A 25,519-nucleotide genomic window follows, 5' to 3' on the forward strand; every position below is an offset into this window, starting at 1 on the left:
AGTGTCTATTGATCTCTATGGAGTGTGCAGAATCACAATATTTTCAGCCAATGGATATGACAGAAGAAGATATTAAGATATATCTTGTAAAACATGTTTAGTTTGTACAAATGAATTGGCATACTGATCAGGACTTTTTTTTTATTTTGTAGTCATTTGTATAATCATTAACTATAATGGGAGACATTTTCTGTAGTGTATAGCCAGCATAAGGAATGACAGGGGAAAAGAAAAAGGATAATAGTTTATCAAAGTTATCTTTTATGTCTTCTTCCACTGCTTCTACTTCTTTGAATTCACCTTGTAGAGTTCCACAAACTCTTGGTAAGGCAGTAAACAAAACTTTGAAAGCCTTGCCAATATAACCACGTGAACAAGTTGTGAGCAGTTTGGTGGAAAAAGTGAGTTTAAAACTACATAAAGCCAAGAAAAATGAACTCTGTGGCACAATAGGCCTACTGAAGATAGAGAAATGGTGGTACCGTATTTCCCCATGTATATGACGCTCCACTGTATAAGACGCACCTATATAAATCATGTGAAAAAATTGAGGATAAACATTATCCTCAATTTTTTCACAGAGTAATTGTGCAGCTTATACAGAGGAGAGACAACGCTATAGTCAATTCTACCTTACCCTGTCAGATGATTCCTCTGTCCGGTAAAGTCTTCTTTCTTCTGTCCGTCTAATCCTGATGCTGGAAACCCGCTTAAGGTCCTCTTCGCGATGTCCGGATGTCCTTTCAGGACCTTGACAAGGTCCTGAAAGGCATCTTTTCAGGACCTTGTTCTCATATCTTGATACATAACTTCAGGAGTTCTCTATGTCAGCTTAACCTCAAGGCAATGGGCTTACATCTTGTAATACTGCATATCAGCAGAAAAATGATTAATCTCTTTTTAGCAAATAATAATTTTATGCAAGTTACAATAAATGGCTGAATAAAGGCTTTATGAGGCTTAAACAAAAAAATCATATTTAAAATAACCACCTATTGTCATTTAATAAAATACAGTTTGATCTCGGTTTCTACATTTATGACCTAGATTAACGTAATTATATATGTATGTAAAGTTTGTCACATATGTGACTAAGGAATCACTCTTTAGCAAGGAAACCACAATCTTGTACAGAAACCTCATTGCTTTAAACTGTGCTCTTGTGTGAGCTATGCATTTAAAGAACAATTAGAACTGTTACACATCTCAAAAACATTGCTTGGTAAAGCATTTGTAGTTAAGATATAAATCTCAGAAGCCAGATCATTTTAGTTTATAGGCTTATACATGGCCTCCGGCAGCTTTTACTGATTATATATATATATATATATATATATATATATATATATATATATATATATATATATATATATATAAAATATAGATATATATATATATATATATCTTTCTTGATTAATCCTGTTTTGTTTATTGCTCTGGAATATCACACAACTCTGCTGTTATCGCTATATTAGATACACCAATATACATAGAGCATCTTTGTGTTATAATCCAGGGCAATTAAAATAAACATATCTACCTGGTGGAACTCACAACTGTATTCAAACTAGTAATTTCATGAAGCTTTATTCACCAAGACACAACACAGCAGAATATATAAGGTAATCATACACCTCTCCTCTCCTCCTCCTCCTCTAATGCTCCACCTCCTTCCTCAGATCCCATGTGTTGTTGAGTGCTAGCTCAGATAACTGTGCAAGCATAGTCTGCACTGATATCGCCATGATAAACTTTTGTCAAGTAAGCTCACTATCTGTGCAATAGTTTCCAGCACAACTCTACTTTTTGTCGATTTCTGAATTATTTGAATCTAAAAATAATGGCCTACTGATGGTACTTCCCCCTTGTTCCCAGGCATTTGTCACCTGACATAAGCAACCATTGTTTTTTCTGACAAGTCAGACAAGATCATGCCCTGCTGGTCATTGTTAGATGCCATCCCCACTCTCTGCCCTCTCAGCGGGGTCGGACACCTTCTCTGCCGGTAGTGCGTGTCCAGTTGCTATGCAATAGAATGCAACTTCCTGTTTTTGGCCGGTCAGCCGGGTAGGAAGTGCCCCATTGCTAGGCAATGTGATGCAGCTTTCAAAAACCAAATGGTGGTCAGTGTGACGTCACTGACCACGGAAATTGCTTGGTTCCACATTATTTAGGAAAGACTGCCAGAGTATTGGATTACTATTTGGTTTGTTCCTGGTTCCTTTCTGTATCTGCACTGTCCAATACAATATTTTGGACTTCTTGTTGCTTATTCCTGACCAATCTTCTGCTTCGCGATTCTGGTTTTGTTTGGATTTCTGGTTTGAGCTAGGCTCCGCAGAGTCTACTGCTAGTAGGAGAACGTCCACATTTTCAGTGTTAATTGTTACCGTCATTCAGCCAGAATATCTGAAAGTGAATTATATAACAGTAATAGTGTGTAAAGAAGTTCCTTTACTTTCTTTTTTTTTTTTTTTTTTTTTTTAAAAAAACTGATCCCATTAGTAAAAGATGTCACATGCAAAAAGAGCAAGAATGGCAAGGAAAATATGATTTTGTGCTGAAAGGTGTGCGTATCCTTTGCTGTTTGTGTTGTGAATCTATGGTTGCACGCATGTCCAGTGTTCAAAGACATAACAACACAAAACATGAAAGTTTTTCATCACATTTGGGAAGTTAAGAAAGAGATGAATATTTAAAAAAGTGTGTTGAGTAGTGTACTTAAATTTATACAGCATCATGAAATTCCTACGAACGTACGCTATACAGCAGAATGTGTATTGCATGAAGAGTAAAACCGTTTTAATGATGGCAAGTTTTTGAAAGACAGCTTTTCACAATATTCTGAATATGTTTTTGTAAATTTTCCAAGCAAAAAAAGATGATAATGCTCACATGCGATTTGTACCGGTCACTATCATTTTATATAGCGCGACCAATTCTGCAGCGCTGTCCAGAGGATATTTGTCATTCACATCAGTGCCTGCCCCAATGAAAGTCCGTCTAAGTTCCCCAGCGCACACACACAGATAGATAAACACAGACTAGGGTTTTATCAGCCGCCAATTAACATACTAGCATATTTTTTAAAGTGTGGGAGGAAACTGTAGCATCAGGAGGAAACACACACATGAGGAGAACAAAAAAAAATTGTCAAGTCTTTAGTCTCACTTGAACGAGTGCTCAGACATAAATGGCATAGCCTGTCAAACAGTAGTTGTAAGATTTTATTCACAGAAATACAAATCTGTTGTAGAAGAAGTATGTACAGTTGCTTCAATGATTGGAACCACAAAAGGGGTACATATTCTAAAGAACATCATTGAAATTACTGAAATAAAAGTATCATTTAAAAAAAAAATTGTTTTCTGTATGTACTGATGGGACAATAGCAATAATGGGAAAAAATACTGGCTTTGTTGAAATTTTAAAATAAAAGTTAGGAGGACCGATTCTGGCATTTCACTGTGCCATCCATTAAGAAAATTTGTGCTATAAAATGTCTTCAACTGTTTTAAATTACATTACATAATGGTTCTTGTAGTCAAAATTTAATACAATTGTGGCACTATCATCTCTTAGGCTGGAAACAAACTACAGAAAATTTCTCCCGATGTGACGTCTTTAACAATTTTACCAATGTGAGGGAAAAAAAAAAAAGTCACGATCAGCATGCCAATTCAAGTGTGTACACTATACATGTTTTACAAAATTTACCTTCCCTTTACATGTTTTACAAGATTTACCTTCAGATCTGTGCTTTTCAGAAACACCTTCAAAGATGGTGATCCTGCACACTCCATAGAGATCTATGGACACTGCTGATCGTAAGTGCATATACACTGCGGAAATGGAACGTCATCGTTCCATCGTTGAACGAGATTTTTAGACCGGTTTAAAAATCAAATCATATGATACAATGTGCTTTGGAACGATAATTGTTCATTGTTGGAGCATACACACTAATGTGTTATCAGGCCAAACAGTTGTTTATCGTGTGATTGGCACAATAATCAGATGAAAACACTATAGTGTGTACCCAGCCTTGCTCACAGGCAATTTAGAACCTTCTTAGTAGAAATGGAATCTGATTATGGTGATTTCATATTGCACTGCAATATATGTTGGCTGAGTAAGAGGAAGAATACTATATTTGTCAGTTGTTTGGATGAAATTGAAATGTTTCTTTTAGAAATCTGTGAATTTTATCCAGATTTGGAAAGCATGGCATCTGAACCTCCTGTTTCTGACAAATATCTACCCACATTTTAATACCCTGAATGAAAAGGCAGACTGTGCTAAACTTGTATTAAAATCAGGCTTCATTTACAAAGAAACTTCAGATTTTTGCTGATGATATTCAGAAAAGTGCAATGCAATACTTTTCAACAGTTAAAATATTTATGGATAAACACCCAGAATTAAGCATTCAACACTTACAGGCATACATTTGTCATTTGCATGAGGATTTTTCACAAAGATTTCAAGATCTCCAAATTCATGGCCCAATGTTTCAATATATCTTGAACCATGAGAAAGTAACAAAAATACCTTGGAACTTATCTATTTTAAGTTTCTTAAAATAGATTCTCTGAAAATGGACTTAATAGATTTTCATTGCTGTAATGTGTGGTCAAGACATTTGCAGCTGTGAGGGATGAAATTTTGATAGATGAAATTTAATTCCTGGACATTACTGGAAAACTACCAGCAAAATTATCAGCAATAAAGAAAGTTGCATTCTATTTGTTATCTGCTTTTGGTATAAATGATTATTGTGATCAAGTTCTTTCAACACTAAAAACACAGTCCTTCTCGGTCCATTATCCGTACAGAATTCTAAAGCATATCTTTGTCTCCAAACTACAAATTATCAACCAAACCATCAAGCTAGCTTCTAAAAAGGAAGCTCAGGAAAGCCACTGTCATTTGTACTACTCATCTATCAATTTAATGAAAGTTTGTATATGTTGTAATGGTGATGGTACTCTGAAATTAGTGTTTTTTATGTAATATTCAACCCAGAGAGAAAAATGTTGCTTAACCCTGGGTCAAGCTATTATCTCTAACATTTTATATGCCTTAGCCAATCATTTGCAAGTTGATTTACATATTGTATGATCTAATCTTGAAGCATATTGTGGTGTTCTAGCTCTTTTTATCTTTTAGATTAAATAGACTATTTGTTTCATTTAACTATTGCAAACATCTATTCCGTTGTCTCTTCACAAAACACACAAACCTATGACACTTTTCTTACAAACATACTGCTAACTTAAAGTTGAATTAATATTTAAAATGAAGTATTCTAAATCATTCATTTTATAAATATTCATTTTATAACAGTAACTGCTGATTGAAACATCTGATATGTACTGAATTAACAAAAACTGGCAAGCAAAAAAAATACCCTGTGATATAAAGACATACAGAACACAGATAGAAGAAACTAGAAATAAGTATGTAGAAAAAGTTGTAGTATAGCAATCAGAAGTAAATACATTGTAGTTATATGAAGTATAATGGAAATAATACACCCCTACTGTAACATATAAAGTTATTAGATGCCATTGTGTTCAATGACCTGTGTAAAAGTGATTGACTTGCAGACATGTGCTTTATTATAGTCATATGTACAATGATTCACTAGAAAGTAAATTATATCACTTCCATTTTTATACAACATTATTCTCACACATTATTATCTTTCACCAGCTGATTTTCAGATATAGCCCCATATCCTGGGGGGTTATTTCTTTTTGTTTGTTTGTTTTTAAAAACAACAGAGTGCATTGAAAGCTTGACATTCAGATGTACATAATGTAAATACAACGTTTACACACAGCATCCATTTAAAGAAGTTATGTTCTCATGAGACAAATGAATAAATATATCCGCATTCAAAAGATGTAGACTTGATCATAAGCTTTTGATGCAGATTTTGGTTTGGGACCGCACAGGTGAAGGCTTAGAATCTGTACAACAGATGTTAGGACATAGCAGGCAGGTTCTTATTTATGACTGCCTTAGCTGCCATCTCAAATGATTTAATTCACTTGTACGCATTTCATTAATTTAAAGAAGCGTGCCTTCTTCTCTTGCACTAATTTCTAGGTTGTAATTTATAAATTGAGCAAGGCTTGGTTGTGAAGGGATGTCCGAGGAGCCCATACTTTATGGAAAGATACAGCAGAGTTTTTCAGAATGCTTATAATGTGTTCCATTTGGTATGTGTGCCAAAAATGGTAGGAGCATGAGGTGTCATCCAAAAGGCCACTATTTGGCATGTCACAGCACTTATAATGTGTCTGAGCAGCCTATTTGTGGATGTCTGGGTTCAAATTTGGTATCATTAGATTAATAATATTGGAAGCAAGAGAGACAACTTCCTTCCAAATTGGCTAAAGTTTGGGACCGCTTCACCAGATGTGCACTAAGGAGCCTGGTTGACTGCTGTGTTTCCAACAATTTCATGTCTCTGGAAGATAATGAGGAACTTGGTTGGGACAGAATACTGTCGATAGAGCAGGGGTTGGCAACCCCCGGGACCACCTTTGTTTGGCACGCCGAGCTCCGCAGCAGTCTCACAAAGGCAGCCGGAGATGGCCGAAACGGAGCTGCTGCACATGCGCAGCAGCTCCATTTCGGCCATCTTCGGCTGCTATAGTGAAGCAGCAGCCAGGTTACAGTGAAGAAAACGTGTGTGTGCTGACTTCAAAGGTAAGTTATATGCACACAAAGGATTGGTTGGTACAACTATAGAGATATATCTATGTGAAATACTTTTGAATTGAGGACAACTATGTGGAATACTTAGAATTTGGGGGCAACTATGTGGCATACTTAGAATTGGGGGGCAACTATGTGGAATATTTTGAATTGGGGGGAACTATGTGGCATACTTTTGAATTGGGGGCAACTATATATATATAGATATATAAATATAAACACACACCACTCGCACGCCTGGGCTTCAAGAGATTTTTGTCGGCGCACTAATAGAAAACGGTTGTCCACCCCTGCGACATACTAATGTTGATAAAGGATCTTACAACCCATATATATATATATATATATATATATATAATATCTCTTCACTCCTCTGGATCCAAAGACCTGCCGAGATCTGATTCCCACTTTAGTTCATGAGGTTCCTTCTTGCCATTTGAGATAGGAAGAAGTCATTGTAGAGCATTGAAATGAGGGCCTTGGAGAAGGGGTTGTGAAGGCAGAGGTTCTCAATCATGGAGAGTGTTCTGCTGAGGCGATGTTCTTTTTTTTTTTTATAAACTGTTTATTGTACAGAAATTTCAAAGTGTACATACATTTTCAAATAAATTACCAAGAAACTGTACACATACATTTTTCAATTAGAATAATGGGGGATAGAGGTAAAGGGAAAAGCTGAATAGCACAAAATAAGGGGGGGGTGGGGGGGGAGAGGGATAAGATATACCTCCGGTTCCACACACTTACATATTACACGGCTTAGTCTAAACAATTCCACAAAGTTTACAAAGTCTATGACCTTGAGAGAGAGTTTTCTTAACACCAAACTATATGTGTGCTTGCCATTAGTCTTACAGCCATATACATTGCTTTCCGGCTAGCTTATAATTATGATTAGGTAGCATTAGTCTGGTTTTAGCAGACTCAACTCAAATCACCCCTTGCTCCCAGTCATGAATCACAACACAAACTAACCTCAAATCAGAACAATACGGACAGTTCTAAAGCTGCTTCAGCAAAGACCAACTGGTTCCTTCAAAAATCTGCATTATTTGGGTTTGCATATGAGACTCCAAGGTTTCAATATATGTGCCCCATTTAGTATAGAACCACTCAACGCCCTTTTCTAGGTCTGAAAACGTGGCCCGCCTATCAAAGTATAAAATCTCCAAATGTTCCGCCCTAACTTCCGTAACCTTTGGTGTCGTTCATGCAGCCCATTTACGCAATATAGCTTTTCTTGCTATAGTAACAATAACTGTGAGCAAGGGTATAATCCGAGGGCTTGGTAGTTCTTTCCATATATCAAAAGAAGCAAATAATAAAGCCTCAGGGTGCGGTTGTACACGCATATTGAAGGTAAAATTCAAGAAAAACACCAATTTATTCCAGAACCTCATAATTTTCTTACATTTCCAAAAGTTATGTATCAAATTAGCTTCATTTATTGTCTTAATATGTACTTCTTGGAGTCTAGCTGAAACCAAAGCCTTCATGACTTGTACTCTATGTGCCAACACCTCCTCTGAAGATCTTAACTCTGGAATGTCCCGCATTCAAGAATCCCAGACCTTAGACCACACAGAACCAATATTTGTATCTATTAGGTCTGAATATAAATATCGAATTCTGAACTTATGTATACGGGAGAAACCCAATAAAGATTCTAAATTTATTTTTGTAGAGTCTTGATTTGGTACTATTAATTTTTGCTTACTTGTAATATAATGACGAACCTGCAAATATAGGTAGAAATGGGCATGTGGGAGCGAGTGTGCCTCTTGTAGTTGCTGAAAAGTAAACATTACCCCTCCTGGGTCAAAAACATCTTTCACTGATAGTATCTCCTTTTCTTTCCAGATTTTGTACATTTGGTTAGCTAATGAAGGAGTAAACTCTGGATTTCCCCATAATGGGAGATATTTGGTAATTTTTGGGTTGTCTTTCAGTTTTTTACTAATTGCTTGCCATGCCGCATATGTGTCTTTAAATAGTATATTTTGTAATATATTAGTTGGTATATCGCCTTTTGGCATATGAATAAGTGCCGAGCTAAAATTTATTATTGTGTCAAGAATTATTGGGACAGTGTTAAAGGACCTGTGGTAGTGCCTTACATGCGCACGCTATCCTCTTATTCTGTTCTTAGATACACTCGCTATAAAACTTGCACTTTTATGCACTTTTCCTTACGCAGTGCTGCCTTACTCAGTCTTTGGACCACACTAAATAACACAAGTTTTACAGAACGATTTATCCAATAATCACTGTATCTCAGCAGTACTTCACAGTATATATTCGTTATAAATAATCAATACTCACAACATATGTATGTATTTAAATCAAAGTATTTTACTGTTAACACAGAAAAGCTTGTATTCACAATTCACACATATATCATAATGTTGTTCAACATAACATAGTATATCAATATAACATTAACCCTAGGTTCACCACCGTTATTCCTTACACTATCCTAGCTTTACATATGTATCCTTAATAATAATCAGTATTTATAATATTGATTTAACTATCACAGATATCAGACAATAGCTACTCAATTATATGTATATAAATAGTTAAATCCACATTACAAATACACATATAGCTCTATGAATATATATATTAATGATACTTATCAAGTCCTTGTATCCTCAGTCCTATTCTTATCTGCAGTGTAGGGAATGTTCCTGTAGCATAGAATCCTTTCTTGTAGCTTAGTGTAATTTATTTATAATGTAGTGTGTTGTAATCCTATAGATCTTTTCTGCAGTGTAGTGTATCCCTATTTGTATGTTCCTAGTGTATTTTCTGCAGTGTAGTGTATCCCTAGTGTAATGTTCCTAGTGTGTTTTCTGTAGTGTAGTGTAGAGCTCGTTGTCAAGGGGCAGCAGGCATCCAGAGAGAGCCAGGGGAGTCCGAGTCTGGACTTTTATAGTCCAGACTAGGAAAACTCCCAGCCTGCCCAGCAGCCAGGTGTGTGTGTGGTGATTCACACACACGTGGAGCTTCCTGTGCGTCCAGGGGTGATGATGTCATCACCCCTGCTGATTCTCCCCGCCGTGTATGTGCCAACTTCAGTCGGCGCACACACAGTGGGGATTTTAATATGCAACTACGCATGCGCGACTCACGCATGCGCAGTTGTACTCGGTACGTTCACGCGCGCGCCCACGTACCCCATACGTCGCGCGCGCACGTACCGCCCGTCGCCTGCTCCCCTTCACAGCCCCCCTGTTGTCGGAAGCACGACACTACAAGTAAAAATTACCTGTCCCTAGATTTGGTGGTGAACTAAAAAGAAAATAGAGAGGGAGAGAGAGACCACGATAATTTTCAACTCTCTCTTCCTCTCCCTACCAACTATGGAGGAGATAAAAAAAAAAAACTCTTATGTTATTGGCGCAATACAGGAAAAAACCTCCTAGAGGGGGGAACCATAGTGGAAAAAAAACACCCTTTCCCCGAGGGTGTGAAGAGCAGGAGAGAAGAAAGGATAAGAGGAAAAGAGAAAAAGGCACAAAGGAATAGTAAAAAAAACCAGACATTCATGTAAAACAGATCCCATGTCCGCAAAGTCCATAATGCCTGCAAAGTCCGTTTCCCCCCTTTCCTTAATAGTTCATCATTTGTTGTCCTTTAGTCTTCATGTGTTATATAATGAGAACTATTGTGGGATGAATGAGAAAATGATACTTTGGCATCATGTTCCAGCTTGATTGTAGCTTGATTCCCAGAAAGTTTCTGCTGTATGTCTTCTTCCTTCCCGAGGTCGAGCAGCCAATTCTTGAGTTCTGAACCAAAACCAAGCAGAATTTTCTGAAGCCTCACAGTAGTATCTGGATGGGTACCTAGTCGCTTCTCTGGGGTCGCTGGTGTTCTTCCCACACCTACAGTGGGATGTACAATATGCTTCTCGGAGGAGTGTCCCTCTTGGAGCGCTGTTAGTTGCATATACAGTATAAGATGTAATCAGGGTAGGGCTCTAGGATTTTCCTTTCCTTACATTTTGGTTCTCAATGATCAGTAAAAACTCTTTTTTGTTTTTTTATTTGGAAGGGGTATGATTTCTCAATCTACCCATCTCAATGAGCACAGAAGCACTCTATTGAGTTAAGGAGGCTTGCGTGGTTTTCACTTTATCAACGTGGACCCAGAGAACTTTACGTCTTCTCCGAGAGTCTTTCTTTGTAGTCGTTGGCCTTTGTACTTTAAGCATTGTGTCACCCAGGATTTCAAGGACCTGATATGGTCCCTCCCAGTTTGCATCTCAGGGACCTGCCTTTCGGAATGTCTTGATCATTACCAGACTTTCTACTGGAGGCATGGGAGTCTCCCCCTGTAGATAGAGTTTGTTCAGCTGGATGGCTGCCTATGGCAGCAGTTCTTTCAGGTTATTTTGCACCTGTTGTAAGAACACATCTCTGGCAATCGCCTCTTTGATGGGGTTTGACAACTGTGGTTCATTGGGGAAGCAAAGTGGCATTTTGCGACCAATCATGAGCTCAAATGAGGTGATCCCTGTTGTCGTTGCCTCAGTTGCCTGAAAACCCATCAGTATTGCGGGCAGGGCTGTCACCCAAGAGGAGCCCTTCTCTAACAGTGTCTTGGTCAAACGAGATTTGATTGTTCGATTCATTCGTTCTACTATTCCTGCTGATTGGGGATGATACGGTACATGAAATCGCTGTTTTAAGTCCAGTAGTTTACAAAGCGCTTTCATGACCTTGACAGTAAAGTGTGTTCCCCGATCAGATTCAATGATCCTGGGAACTCCCCAACGTGACAGAATCTGTTCCCATAAGACCCTTGCTGTGGTAGTAGCAGAGTCATTTACAGTTGGAATGGCCTCAACCCATTTTGAAAATACATTCACCACTACCAAGGCATACTGACAATTGCGACTGCCAGCTGGTAGTGGTCCTATAAAATCTGTCTGTAGGGCAGCCCATGGTCCTTCTGCAGGGGCACACACTGTAGAATCGGCTTGAGAGCTGGAGCTCTGGGGTTCACTTGTGCACACACAAGACACTGTTGTGTGACAATTTACACTGTCTTTGACATCCCTAACCAGTATAATTTGTCCTTTAAGAGGGACATGAGCTTATCTCGGCCAGGGTGTCCGAGGAGCTGATGGTTGAGTCTTGTCAGCTCTACCTGAAGATGTGCAGGAACAACTGGCAGGGGTTCTGAACCCTCATTGTTCGTATGACACAGGATGCCCTCTTTGATTGACCAGGAATCTTGTGGCATGGTAATGTGGGGTATAAGCAGAGGATACTTTGCTTGTTCCTCTTCAAATGACACTGGGCTTTCATCCAGAATCTTGTTTCGTATCGTCACTTTATAGGATGATACTTCCTTGTAATCTGGGTCTCGGAAAAACCCAGATAAAGAAGCCGGTTTAGCTGCTTCGTCTGCAGAGTTATTACCCAGGACAAGGGGGTCATTCCCTTTCTGGTGAGCAGGAACTTTAATGATCGCAGCCTCTTCAGGATGCATCATTCCCATAACTCTTTGAGCACTGAAACGTGCGCCAGGGGTTTATTCTGGCTGTCCACAAATCCGCGCCTGTGCCAGGTATCCTAGTGTAATGTCAGGGAGCGAACTACATATGAGCTGTTGGAGTAGTAAGAAATCCTTTACTGCCTCCAATTCTGCTCTTTGTGCTGACAGGTGACCAGATAATTTAACAAGACTCTGAAGCCCTGTAGTCTTATCCAAGACTGCTTAACCTGTCACATATTTCCCATCCGTGTGAGACCGAGACCCATCAACAAAGATGACTCTGTCATCCGGATGTGTTGTTTGTCTAAACAAAGTCATTGTTTCATCATATGACATTTGTCCACAGTCGTGTTCCGTCCCTACTGTGATTAGCAGTTGGGACAATACATATTTGGCCTTGTGACTTACTTGGAGATTGTGTCCACTCAACTCCATTATCCATCTCCCAAACCTCTGTTGAGAGACTCCAGGCAGCATGTCCCGGAGTAGAAGGGTTAATGGAGAGTGTGGGGTCTGTATAGTAAGGGGTCTAAAGCCCACAATATGTTCTGTCACTTTGACAGCATAATGTATTGCAGCCAGTTGTTTTGCACATTCATCAAAACCTCTTTCCACAGGAGAAAGAAGTCTTGAGAAATAGCCTAGTGGTCTAGTCTCAGATCCTACTTCTTGTAGTAAGACTGTTGATATGAATTCTGGGCCGGCGTGAGGCTGAATTGCAATCTCACCCTTTGGGTGTGGAGTGGCCAAAACTGGGGCAGAAGACAGATCCCCTTTCAGAGTAGAAAATGCCTCTTCCTGTGCTTCTGCCCATCCTTTCAATGAAGATTCCTCACCTCTGAGCAATTCATACAGAGGTTTCGCTTTTGTAGCAAAATCCTCTATGAACTCCCTCATGAAGTTTGTAACTCCAAGAAATTTTCGCAAATCTTGAAGGGTATTTGGTCTAGGTAATTTGACCATTGCCTCAACTCGGGTGGCCATTATTCCTTTTGTCCCATAAGCGATCTTGACTCCCAGAAATATGACCTCTGACATACCTAGGTTTGCTTTGTGAGGACTCAGTTTGAGCCCTGCACGTACAAGGAGGGCTAACAATTCCTTTAGGAGAGTCAAATGTTCCTCCATCATCTCTGTATGGAGCAGTAGATCATCCACATATTGCAGCAGGCATTCTGGGTGTGAAAATACACTCAGTACTTTTGCTAATGCCTGATGGAAGTATGTGGGGCTACTGTGAAATCCTTGGGGTAATACGCAAAACATGTATTGCGTATCTTGCATGGTGAATGCAAATTTGTAACGGCAGCTTTCTGTCAATGGTATCGAAAAGAAACCATTGGCTACATCAATGGTAGAGAACACCTTACTTTTGCCGTTTATTCTTGCCAATATGTCTGGCGTCTCTGCTACCACCTGTGCTGACATTGGGGTATATTTATTCAAAACCCTGAGATCAATTGTGAGTCTCCAGGTGTTAGTCTCCTTCTTCTTGACAGGCCATAAGGGATTATTGCACTTGGAATTTCCCTTTATGACCACTCCCCTTGCTTCTAAGTCAGTCACAGCTTCTATCACTGGTTCCATAGCTTCAGGGGGGAAACGATATTGGCATTGAGGTGGTGGATCTGGTCCTTGTATGTCCACCTGAAAATCAATCATCTTTCCACAATCATTCTTCCCTTGAGCCCACAGCTCTGGGAATTTGTATATAATAGGTTCAAGGTCTGTGTTATGCGAGACCTCTGACCATTTGTGTACAACCATGTTAACTGTTCCAGCAATTTCATGTATGGGTGATCCTAAGTGATGTTTCTTTTTCACACAGACCTTTGAGTTTCGTGGGCCCTTCCATAACAAACAGTTTGCTAGATCCAAGATCCAGCCATTCTGTGTCATTACATCAGTTACGATAATGTTATCAGAACCTGAATAATACCACATAGGAATTTTTAAGGTGAAATCATTGTTGATTTCCACAGTGACTTCCTCAATTCTTTGGGCTTTTACCCCCGCCCCTTGTTGGTGATCAAATCCAGTCAAAACACACTGAGGGCTTTCTGGTAGTAAGTACATTAGTGATTGAAATTTTTGCCCCAATATCAAGCAGCATTTTCAGTAATTCATTTTTTATTTTGCCCATTATGTGGGGTCTCCCTGAGGAATCCAATATGATATTGCATATTGGTAGCAGATTCTTAGGGGTCCCTAACGTTCAATCTAGTTGCACCAGATTCCCAGTAGGGACATCTGCTGTGCGAACTGCTACTTGTGCTTTCTGTAAATCCCAATTGTTTACCTGTTCTAAAGAGTTCTGTGTCTGTCTAGTCACTGAGTTATGTGACTGTACATGAGACTGTCCTGTTTGGCCAGTATGTGTACTTACAAGCGACACACATTTTTTCATCTGATTCAGGTGCTGCAGTTTTGACTGGGTATGTGTTTGCTCATCTAACTCTCTAACGTGAGGCTTGTTTTGAATGCCATTGTTATTGCCCAGGTGTTCAGAGTCTCTTATATACTCTTTACGAACACCTTGTGGACAGTTACGTCTTACATGGCCAAAGTTTAGGCATGCATAACATTGCACATTCACCCATTTCTCCTGTGGAGGAGCTGTAGGTGTAATATGTGTCTGTCTGCGCCCATTGCCATATGTTGTGTAACGGTTATCTTGTGATCTGCCATTTACCACAACATATTCCCTCATCTTCAGTGACTTCCTATTTTTCATCAAATCTTGTCTATACTCTTCTATAACCATTGCTGCGTCTGCAAGCGTTGGTTCTTTAGCCGCACTTAAGCAAATTGCTGTGTCAACGTAAGGAAACTTTTCCACAAACATGCGTATCATGCCTTGTGGAACGTCTGCACCTTGATATTTGGTGACTTTTCTATACATTCCTTCAAAGCTACCACATAGAGACAATGGCTCATTGTGAATGGTTGGTTTAAAGATAGATAGGATCTCTGGGGCAACTTCCCAATGGCCAGTTGCCAATTTCATGAGGACAGAAAGTCTCTCTTCCTCATCGTGAAATTGACCATTTTTGGGAGCAATTTTTCCAGTTGCTGCATACCTCTGATTGAGGTGAGTGGGTAACCTCAATTTAAACAAGTCCATGCGATGTTCTGGGGCAACACTAAATTTGTCACAATGTCCCTCAAAAATATCGCAAGAGGTAAAAGGGTCTATGATGGGATCATATTTTGGAATTTCCTTACGTATTTTCAACAGAAATTGAGTCTTCTCCATACTATAATTTTGATGGGGAACATGCAATCCTGTGCCATTACCGTGACTTGTTTGTGGTGTAGGAGCAGTATGTACAGTTTCCCAACCGCTGCGTAGGCTAAAAATTTGATCATCTAAAAATTGTGCACAACCATTAGATCCATTCCCCATGGGTGTTGGGGAATAAGTTAATGTGCGTGCTACAGGGTCAGCCACTGAGTCTATTGGATTTTGCTGATCACAGGAATAAGTATGGGCATATGTATATTATGTCCTATACTTCCTGTTTCACTGCTTCTATTATCTGTTATATATACCTGCTTTCTAGTCATGGATGTATTATGTATTGTGGAGAAGGGTGATAACTCATTGATCATTTTTTGCATATTGGTTATCATCTGTGCTCTATTGATTAAATCACTTTATAATTCAGCAATTAGAACTTCATTAGATGCTACCTTATCCCTGAATACATTGATTTCTGTATACAGTTCTGCATATTCCTTATCAACATCTGTGTAATATTTGTCTTTCTCTAATATTTGGGAATTGAGCATACAAATCTGCCTTCCCCTATCTATATTGGCCATATCTTTGTCTTCCAATTGTGCTTCAAGTATGGAAACACTTTTAACCTTTTCAATGCAGCACTAGCAATGAGAATTTGCATCAGTGCCCTTTTTGTTTTTTGTTTTTTATAATTTTTTATTTTCAGTGGTCAATCAAGAAAATACAGACAGCAAAACGATAACACTGTGTAGCATGCACAGTAAAATCACAACAGTTATTGTGGTGTATCGCATATTAGGAAACCTTTAGACAAAAATGACCGGTTTTTACATTTTTAAAGAGTAATATAAAATGGGTGTAGGAACAAAATGGATTGTGGGGGAGGGGTGAGGGGGGTAGGACCACAAAGATAAGAACTGTAAGTATTTAGAGGATAACTAGGGTGTGTTGAGCCTATAGCAGAGGGGGAGATATGTGTCGGGAAGAGTTAGGGTCATCGCACATGGGTCAGGTCGGAGGACGTGGAGCGTTGAGGGGGGAAGGTGTGTTCCACGGCTAGCCATGGAGCCCAGACTTGACTGAAGACGTGGCCTCTATCGTGGAGGTAGTACGTAATCTCCTCCATAGCGGCCACGTGCCAAATCTGCTTCTTGAGAGCCAAAAGGGATGGGGGTGAGGTCTTTTTCCAATTAAGGGCTATGAGTGATTTGGCTGCTGTCAGGATGTGGGCAGTTAATTTCTTGGAGAATTTGTCCAGGTCTTGGGGAGTGTAACATAAAAGAAATATCCAGGGATCTTTCGGGATAGGAGCTTCAAAAAGGGTATTTAGGAAACTATGGACTGAGTCCCAGAAGGTGGTGATAATCGGGCAAGACCACCAAATATGAAACATCGTACCCCTTTGGCCACAGTCCCGCCAACAGCAGGGCGAGGAAGAGGGAAACATTCTATGGAGTCTTGTGGGAGTGTAATACCAACGGTAATAAATTTTGTAAGAGGTTTCCTTGAGTTTAGTTGATATGGAGCATTTAGCTATCCCCAGTCTCATGTCCTCCCAAGCCTCTTCATCCGGGGGAGGACCAAGGTCCTTTTCCCACTCGTCTTCATGAGGGTTTGGAGAGGGAAGGGCAGAAGTGAGAAGAATGCTATATATTTGAGAAATCATGCCCTTGTCCAAGGGATGTTTTCTACAAAGAGATTCAAATGGAGTAAGGTCCCTAAGAACATAGGTTGGTGGCAGGGATCGCAAGAAATGATTAATTTGGAAGAATTCAAAGGGGCTGAGGATTTGGGACGGGGATTGGGGTTGGAGATCCGCTAGCGAAAGCCAGCGGCCCTGTTTGGAAAAATCTACTGGAAATTTAAGCCCTGCACGAGACCAGTTACGGTGGGTTGTAGAGGCAGATCCAGGAGGGAACACCGGGTTATGCCAGATGGGGGTTAACGGAGATATTGCAGTTGAAAGTTTTAGTTTGAAGGAGTTGGAGTCCCAGAGCATAGCATCAAATTTGATAGAAGGCAGTGCTCTAACAGCAGGGGGGCGACGGGCGGGAGATACGCCCCAGAGAGAGGAGAGATCGGGCAGGGTTAGATGGGCCGATTCTATATCAAGCCATGCAGTGGAGCCAGAGGGAGCGTAGGAGGCAACGATTTGCGAAAGGTGGGATGCCAAGTAGTATAATTTGATGTCGGGAAGGCCTCTTCCTCCTCCAGGGATTGGTCGTTTTAAGATATTGGATGAGACTCTAGGAGGTCTATGGTTCCAAATAAAGCGGGTGAGGGCCTTCTGGATGTTGGCAAGGAAAGAGGCAGGGACAGCTACCGGAAGGGTTTGGAAGAGGTACAGCCATTTGGGGAGTATGTTCATTTTGACAGCTATGATCCTGCCCAGCCACGAAATAATAAGGCGGTTCCAGGAGGTCAGGTCTGATTGCGTCTTGGAGAAAAGGGGTAGGAAATTCTCACGAAAGAGGAGGTCATAGCGAGAAGTGAGGAAAACCCCCAGGTATTTGATCTTCCTGTTCTGCCATTTGAAATTAAAGTTAGCCCGGAGGAGCTCGGTATCCCGAGGAGAAACGTGAAGCAGCATGGCCTCTGACTTGGTGTAGTTTATCTTATAGCCCGAAACATCGCTGTAGTTCTGAAGGATGGCATATAGGTTGGGCAAGGAGATCCCCGGTTGGGTAAGTGATAGGAGGATATCGTCTGCAAAGAGTGAGATCTTGGAGTTCGTATTACCCACCTTGACCCCCTGTATGCTAGGATTAGACCTAACTTGGGAAGCCAGAGGTTCAATTATCAGAGCAAATATCAGAGGGGAAAGGGGGCAACCCTGTCGTGTTCCATTTCGAATGGAGAATGATTCTGAGGGAGTGCCATTAACCAGGACTTTAGCAGTAGGGGTGGTGTATAATGCTAGGACGCCAGTGAGGAAGTCGCCAGCGAAGCCGAACGACTCAAGAGCCGCTTTCATAAAGTCCCAAGAGATCCTGTCAAATGCTTTTTCAGCATCCAGAGAGAGCATAATAGTTGGGGATCTCCTGGAATTTGTAATATGGATGATGTCAATGGCACGTCTGGTATTGTCCCTCGCCTGGCGTCCCGGGATAAACCCTACTTGGTCATACTGGATCAGAGAAGGGAGGAAGGCATTCAGACGGTTTGCTAGGATTTTGGCATAAATTTTCAAATCGAGATTGAGGAGAGAGATTGGCCTGTAGCTAGCACAGTGGAGCGGGTCTTTACCGTCTTTAGGGATAACTACAATTTTGGCCTCCAGCATCTCTGATGGGAGAGGGTCACCTTGGAGAGTGTTGTTATAAAGGGATTTGAGATGAGGGGCCAACAAATCAGAAAATTTCTTGTAGTATGCGGCCGTGAAGCCGTCAGGGCCTGGGGATTTACCACTTTTTTGTCCCTTGATGGCTTGATGGATCTCGTCTGTCGAGATCTCTTCATTGAGAAGTGAAAGGGCTTGGTGGGATAATTTAGGTAGCTTGGCTTTGGCAAGAAAGTCAGTGATCAGGGCGGAGGGGGTTTTCAGTGTTGGGGTGGAAGCGGGAGCCGGGAGGTTATAAAGAGCAGTGTAAAAATGTTGAAATGCTGACCGGATATCTGCTGGATCGTGAGTTAACTGGTTATGTGAATCACGGATAGCAATAATATTTCTATGAGTTCTAGCTGTACGCAGCCGTGATGCAAGAATTTTGTCAGCTTTGTCTCCTTTTTCATAAAAAGTCTGGCGGAGCCATTTAAGGCGTGTGGCCGCTTGTTTAGAGAGAAGGAGGTTTAGTTTGGCTTTGGTTTCCCGGAGGGCTGTCAGGTTTGCGGGATCAGGGGTTGCTTTGTGCTGGGCTTCCAGGGTTTGAAGTTGGATGGAGAGCTCATTGGTTCGGGTGAGGTATTCTTTTTTGTGTCTGGAGGCCATGCTGATCAAGTGTCCCCTCAAGACCGCTTTGTGCGCAGTCCATAAGGTGGCTTTGGAGACTTCTGGAATATCATTTAGCTCAAAGTAGTCCTCCAGTCTAGTCCTAATCTGAGATACTATATTCGTATTGTGAAGAAGGGAGTCATTAAGACGCCAGGTCATTGGGCGAGGTCGGGGTAGGAGGTCAGAGATGTCAATTGTAAAAGGGGCATGGTCAGACCAAGTCAATGGGTGGATCTGGACCGCCTGGAGGTTTAGGGCCAAATCATGGCTGAGCAGGATCATATCTATACGGGAGTATGAGCCATGGGGTGAAGAATAAAATGTGTAATCGCGTGTAGTCGGCTCCTTCACTCTCCAGGAGTCATATAGAAGCTGGGATTTCATGAGACTGAGGAGGGATTTAGTGGATTGTGGGTCTGCTGAGAGCGGAACAGCGGCCACCGGGGCAGAACGGTCAATGGTGGTGTTCAGAACAGTGTTGAAGTCGCCCGCTACAATAAGATCCCCCTGTCTAAAACGAGTCAATAAGGAATCTAGTTTGGTGAAGAAGCGGTGTTGGTGTTGGTTAGGGGCATAAACGTTTACTAGTGTACAGAGCTTATTGTTTAGCTTACCTATCAGAATGAGATAACGTCCGTCTTTGTCAGCGAGAGAATTGTTAAGCTCAAACGTGAGGTGACGTGCCAGTAAGATCGAGACCCCCCGTTTTTTAGCTGAGTGATCACAGGCATGGTATGAGTCGGGATATAATTTAGAGCGGAGTTCGGGGTGAGAGTCATGTAGAAAGTGAGTCTCCTGTATGAAAATTAGGTCTCCCCTATGATATTTAAGGGTCACGTGAAGTTTACTTCGTTTCTGGGGACTATTTAACCCTTTTACATTAAGGGAAAGGACCCTAAGACCCATGTGCGATGAGAGAGAGGAAGATAAAATGAGAGCAAGAGATCAAAGGGTAAGGTGGGAGATCTGAGTAAACCTGACGTGGTATCTGAGTGGTTCTTGGGGCACATATAGTGGAGAATGGAGCAAAAAAGATCCTTAGCTTATTGTGGTCTATTTGAGTAAGGAAGGGGGCGGGGAGAAGGGGACGAAGGGAGGGTGGAGGGAGGTGGTCACACGGCGGAATAGGCCGGGACCTGTGGTGTCGACATTGGGAAGGGAGGCTATGAGCCAATAAGGCACATAGGTCAGCAAGGGAGCCTAAAGCTCCCGGGGGGAGTGGCAGAACATCCAAAGGATGCATCAGGAGGGTCCAAATAGTGGGGGCGAAGTGCGCACCCTCCTAGGGTTTTGAGATGGGGCGCTGGAAATGAAAGAATAATGAAGTGATGTGCGGAGCAGCCGGGTAGTATGGAGAGGGAAGATAGAAGGGGGAACTTATGGTAGGGGGGTAGTAGAAAGGGGGAGTAATGGGAGATAAGAGGGGGAGAGATGGTGAGGAACAAAGGAATGTATATAGCATAACACAGTAATACAACCAGTTATTTAAACTATACAGAATGGACTTATATTACATTAACTCGTAATGAACTAAACAACATTGTAGCCTCTGGTGCTCTCCCATCACACCTCCCCAGGGGCATCCGGAATAAAATAGAAAGGATGCCAATTGACCATGTGGGCGTCACGGTGGTGGCCCAAACGGCAAGTATAACAGGGAGGCGCAAAGAGAGGACACCGCCAGAGGCACAGGAGAAAATAGGGACTGTTGAGCACTGAGAGTCTGGGAGACCAACCCTTAATAGAAAGGGGAGCCTCAAACAGAATCTAAGGCCTGACAGGTAATAACACACAATCAAAACATTGTAATATAGTGCGAGCATGTAAATCAGGCCTGTCGACAGTGTATTAAACCAAGCAGGTAGGTGGAGGGCTTTCGGAGTCAAAACTGGCAGGGAAGAGCTCTAGGCCTAAAGAGCGGGTGGGGTCCCGTGAAAGGCGGGAACCCTTAGGTGATATGTAGTATGGGATACGAGCCTTCAGTATGGGGGGACAGATAAGCTATAATGGACCCCAACAGATAGAATCTTACAAAAGCTACATAGTAGCATAATAGAAACATCAAAAAGCACGGGTGAGGTCCCGCAAAAGGCAGGAGCCTTTAAACAGTATGTAGACTTCCTAGGGAAGGGGGAGCTAACAGATGTTGAGGCCCAACATATAGAAACATATAAAACAACATAATAATGGTGAAAACATGTGTAACAGGCATAACAACAGTAAATCAAACCAAACTGATAAATAGGAGGCCTCCTATAGCAAAATAGTCAACATAGGGTTATGAGCTTAAGGCACAAGTGGGATCCCACAGAAGGCGGGGATACCTAAGTGGCGTGTAGACAGTCTTTCTTCCGTGATCAGCCCTGGATCCAAACAGTGAAGAAGGGGAATGAGAGGGAGAAAGAGACAAAAAGATAAAACCTGATAAGCAGAGTCAAGTCCCTGAAGATCCAGTTGGCGATGCCGAGGTCCCAGGAACTGTGGTCCACTCTGAACGGGGGGCTTCACGTGTGGACGGTCTTTGTGATCTCTGGGGAAGAGGAGAGTCCACGGGAAGGTCAGCGTTATCGGTGGTGATGCCAAGTTTGGGAATTAGAGATTGAGCTTCAGGAAGAGTCCTGGCCGTAAGCATTGATCCCTGGTGCCATACTAGAATACGAAAGGGGAACCCCCAGCGGTATTTGATGTTTCGTTTCCGGAGAAGTGTAGTAAAGGGCTTGAGGTCTCTCCGTTTGGCCAGGGTAAGGGGGGATAAATCCTGGAAGATTTGTAAGTTGGAGTTGTCGAAAGTGATCATCTGAAGCCGGCGGACCTCTTTCATGATGGCTTCTTTTGCTGTAAAGTAGTGTAATCTGAGGATAACATCCCTAGGTTGAGATGGATCTTGGGAGCGAGGTCTCAGTGCTCGATGGGCTCGATCGAGAAGAAGTTGATCTTCAGGAGTCGAGGGGGAGAGCTTGGTAAAAAGTTTCTTAAGGTAGAGTTCCAGGTGGGTGGGTTCAACCTGTTCTGGGATCCCCCGAATTCTCAGGTTGTTACGTCGAGCACGGTTGTCCTGATCTTCCTGGCCATCTTGTAGCTGGGTGATGTCATTTCGCATTTCATGGAGATTAGTTTGAAACGACTGTTGGCAGGTCACCACTTCTTCAACCCGATGCTCCAGGTGATTTGTTCTATCCCCAATTTCAACAACGTCGGCTTTCAGGGAATGGAGAGCCTGTACAGATGTTTTGACATCCCTTACCTCTTTGAGGAGGGATAAAAAATCCCGACGGGTGATAGGTGACTGATCGTCATCGTCGGGATCTGAATCAGAGTGTCCAGGAGATGACTCAGGTATGTCATTGCTTTGTTTGGCAGGCGTCTTGTTTCTGGAGAGGTAGGGAAGGAGGTCGCCACCTGGGGGTTTCTTCCCCCCTCTTGGCATCGTAGTAAAGGTGGGGATTAACAGAAAGGGAGAAAAGCGTAGAGGATGGAGGTCGGCTGCTCCGTAGTGTAGATCTCAGTGCTAGGAGGGGTGCATGGGCACACTCTGCATCAAGTCATCCCCAGCCTGAGAGGAGAGGAGGTGGCAGAGGGAGACAAAGAACTCAGGATTTGTGTCCACAGGTACAAACCTCAGTGGCTGGTGCCCAAGCTTGGTGGTATAGTGATGTTGAGCTTGTGGAAGTCTGGTGTACTAAAAACGAAGTGGTCCGGATTGTGATATGAGAGAATCCTTGTAGCAGAAGTATTGGTGTTTGTTCAATTGGAGAACCAATGATAATCTTTATAGACCGTAGTGGAGGTGATCCAGCTTGTGGGGGTACCCCGAAGCAATGCAAGGGGTGCAATGAGGAAGCAGGGGGGTGAACGAGGACAGCTGTGTGTCCACTGCAAGAGAGTCAGAGCTGGCAGAAGTCAATGTGCTGCTAGTTAGACTGGTGTTCTTATCTCAGCAGGGGGGATACCCCACTATCCTCATCTTACATCCAAAAGGTGGGAGGAGATGGAGGGGAGCTGTAGTGCTGGTAGTCTGAAGACTCTGCCCGGATCTCCCACAGGTGGGACAGGAGTGCGGCAGGGGTGACCTCCAGGTACTCCCCTAGTGTTGCCAATAGGGGTGGGGGGAACAGAGGAGGATGTTTGTACCTCTCAGCAGGGTCACTGACTCCTTTCCAGGCAAACAGGAAGTCGCCCTTTTTGTTTTTAAGTATCATCTCAGCATGTTCAGATGTCCAAATCCTATCTTCATAAGCATGTACCAATTTAGCTAACATTTGGAGACGTTTAGTTTTTTTGTTGAACACGGTTCTCTTATTAATACACAGCGTATCATGTGTATAAGCCTGTTCTAAAAGTGTTGCCCATAATGTTTCAGCAGATGTGTAGTTATTAGGAATCACTGGGTTAAACATACTATTTGCTGACAACTTCTCAATGGTAATAAAACTCATACTCGCCTGTCCAGATACAGAAGTCATTTTTGTTCTGTGTTGAGTGTTACTTCTCACTGTAGTAATACCGGTCCCCTTAAGCCTCCGAGACTTAAAAATGCTGCTTCCAGAAAGATCCTCTTCATGAGTTCAATTCCCGACCATGGTCTTATCTGTGTGGAGTTTGTATGTTCTCTCCGTGTTTGCGTGGGTTTCCTCCGGGTGCTCCGGTTTCCTCCCACACTCCAAAAACATATTGGTAGGTTAATTGGCTACTATCAAAATTGACCCTAGTCTCTCTCTCTCTGTCTGTGTGTGTTAGGGAATTTAGACTGTAAGTTCCAATGGGGCAGGGACTGGTGTGAATGAGTTCTCTGTACAGCGCTGTGGAATCAGTGGCGCTATATAAATAAATGATGATATGTATGTATTTAAATCAAAGTATTTTACTGTTAACACAGAAAAGCTTGTATTCACAATTCACACATATATCATAACGTTGTTCAACGTAACATAGTATATCAATATAACATTAACCCTAGGTTCACCACCGTTATTCCTTACACTATCCGAGCTTTACATATGTATCCTTAATAAGAATCCGTATTTATAATATTGATTTAACTATCACAGATATCAGACAATAGCTACTCAATTATATGTATATAAATAGTTAAATCCACATTACAAATACACATATAGCTCTATGAATATATATATTAATGATACTTATCAAGTCCTTGTATCCTCAGTCCGATTCTTATCTGCAGTGTAGGGAACGTTCCTGTAGCATAGAATCCTTTCTTGTAGCTTAGTGTAATTTATTTATAATGTAGTGTGTTGTAATCCTATAGATCTTTTCTGCAGTGTAGTGTATCCCTATTTGTATGTTCCTAGTGTATTTTCTGCAGTGTAGTGTATCCCTAGTGTAATGTTCCTAGTGTATTTTCTGTAGTGTAGTGTAGAGCTCGTTGTCAAGGGGCAGCAGGCATCCAGAGAGAGCAGAAGAGTCCGAGTCTGGACTTTTATAGTACCTCATACGTGTGCGCGCCCACATACCGCCCATCTCCTGCTCCCCTTGACAGACAGAAATGGCTGGTTTTGATATAAAAAGTAGCATATAATCTGCAAATAAATAAAGTTTTACCTTTTCTTTCCCCACCTTAATTCCTGCAAATTGATAGTTCTGTCTCAGTGCTACTGCTAAAGGTTCTAATACCAATGTGAATGATAAAGGTTACAATGAACACCCTTGTCGGATTCCTCTGCGAATGGAAAAGGGCAGTGAAAAATGGCCATTTACATTAATATGAGTTAGCGGATTCGCATATATTGTTTGTCTATTCTCAATAAACTGTATGGGGATTCCAAACCTCTGGAGGGTTTCATATAAATGGTCCCAGCCTACCATATCAAAAGCCTTTTCGGCATTTAATGATAATAAAAGTGTTGGGTCTTCTTCACCAGTTTCCCACTCCGACTGGAGTACAGTAACCACCTTTCTAATATTAGAAACTGCGTTTGCCCCCAGATAAACCCCGTTTGGTCTCTATGGATGATATCAGGCAATATCCCCTTCAAACGTTCCGCTAGAATTTTTGTCAGTAACTTGTAGTCTGTATTTAAAAGGGATATTGATTTGTATGAACCAGGCAACTCCACGTTCCTTCCAGGTTTGGGCTATACCTTTAG

General features: G+C 41.7%; 1 protein-coding gene and 1 long non-coding RNA gene across 3 annotated transcripts in view; one reads left to right on the forward strand and one right to left on the reverse strand.

The window, feature by feature from the left end:
- VPS16 (VPS16 core subunit of CORVET and HOPS complexes) overlaps nt 1-25,519 on the forward strand; it is a 521,592-nt gene that overhangs the window by 432,434 nt on the left and 63,639 nt on the right. The window lies entirely within an intron of this gene.
- LOC142096962 (uncharacterized) lies at nt 9,062-24,437 on the reverse strand. Its single transcript, XR_012678064.1, has 2 exons — nt 24,314-24,437; nt 9,062-9,200 (listed from the first exon to the last, which is right to left on the reverse strand). It is a non-coding gene; the product is annotated as an uncharacterized LOC142096962 (long non-coding RNA).

This window comes from Mixophyes fleayi, chromosome 7, assembly GCF_038048845.1.
Source record: "Mixophyes fleayi isolate aMixFle1 chromosome 7, aMixFle1.hap1, whole genome shotgun sequence".
Classification (NCBI taxonomy): domain Eukaryota; kingdom Metazoa; phylum Chordata; class Amphibia; order Anura; family Limnodynastidae; genus Mixophyes; species Mixophyes fleayi.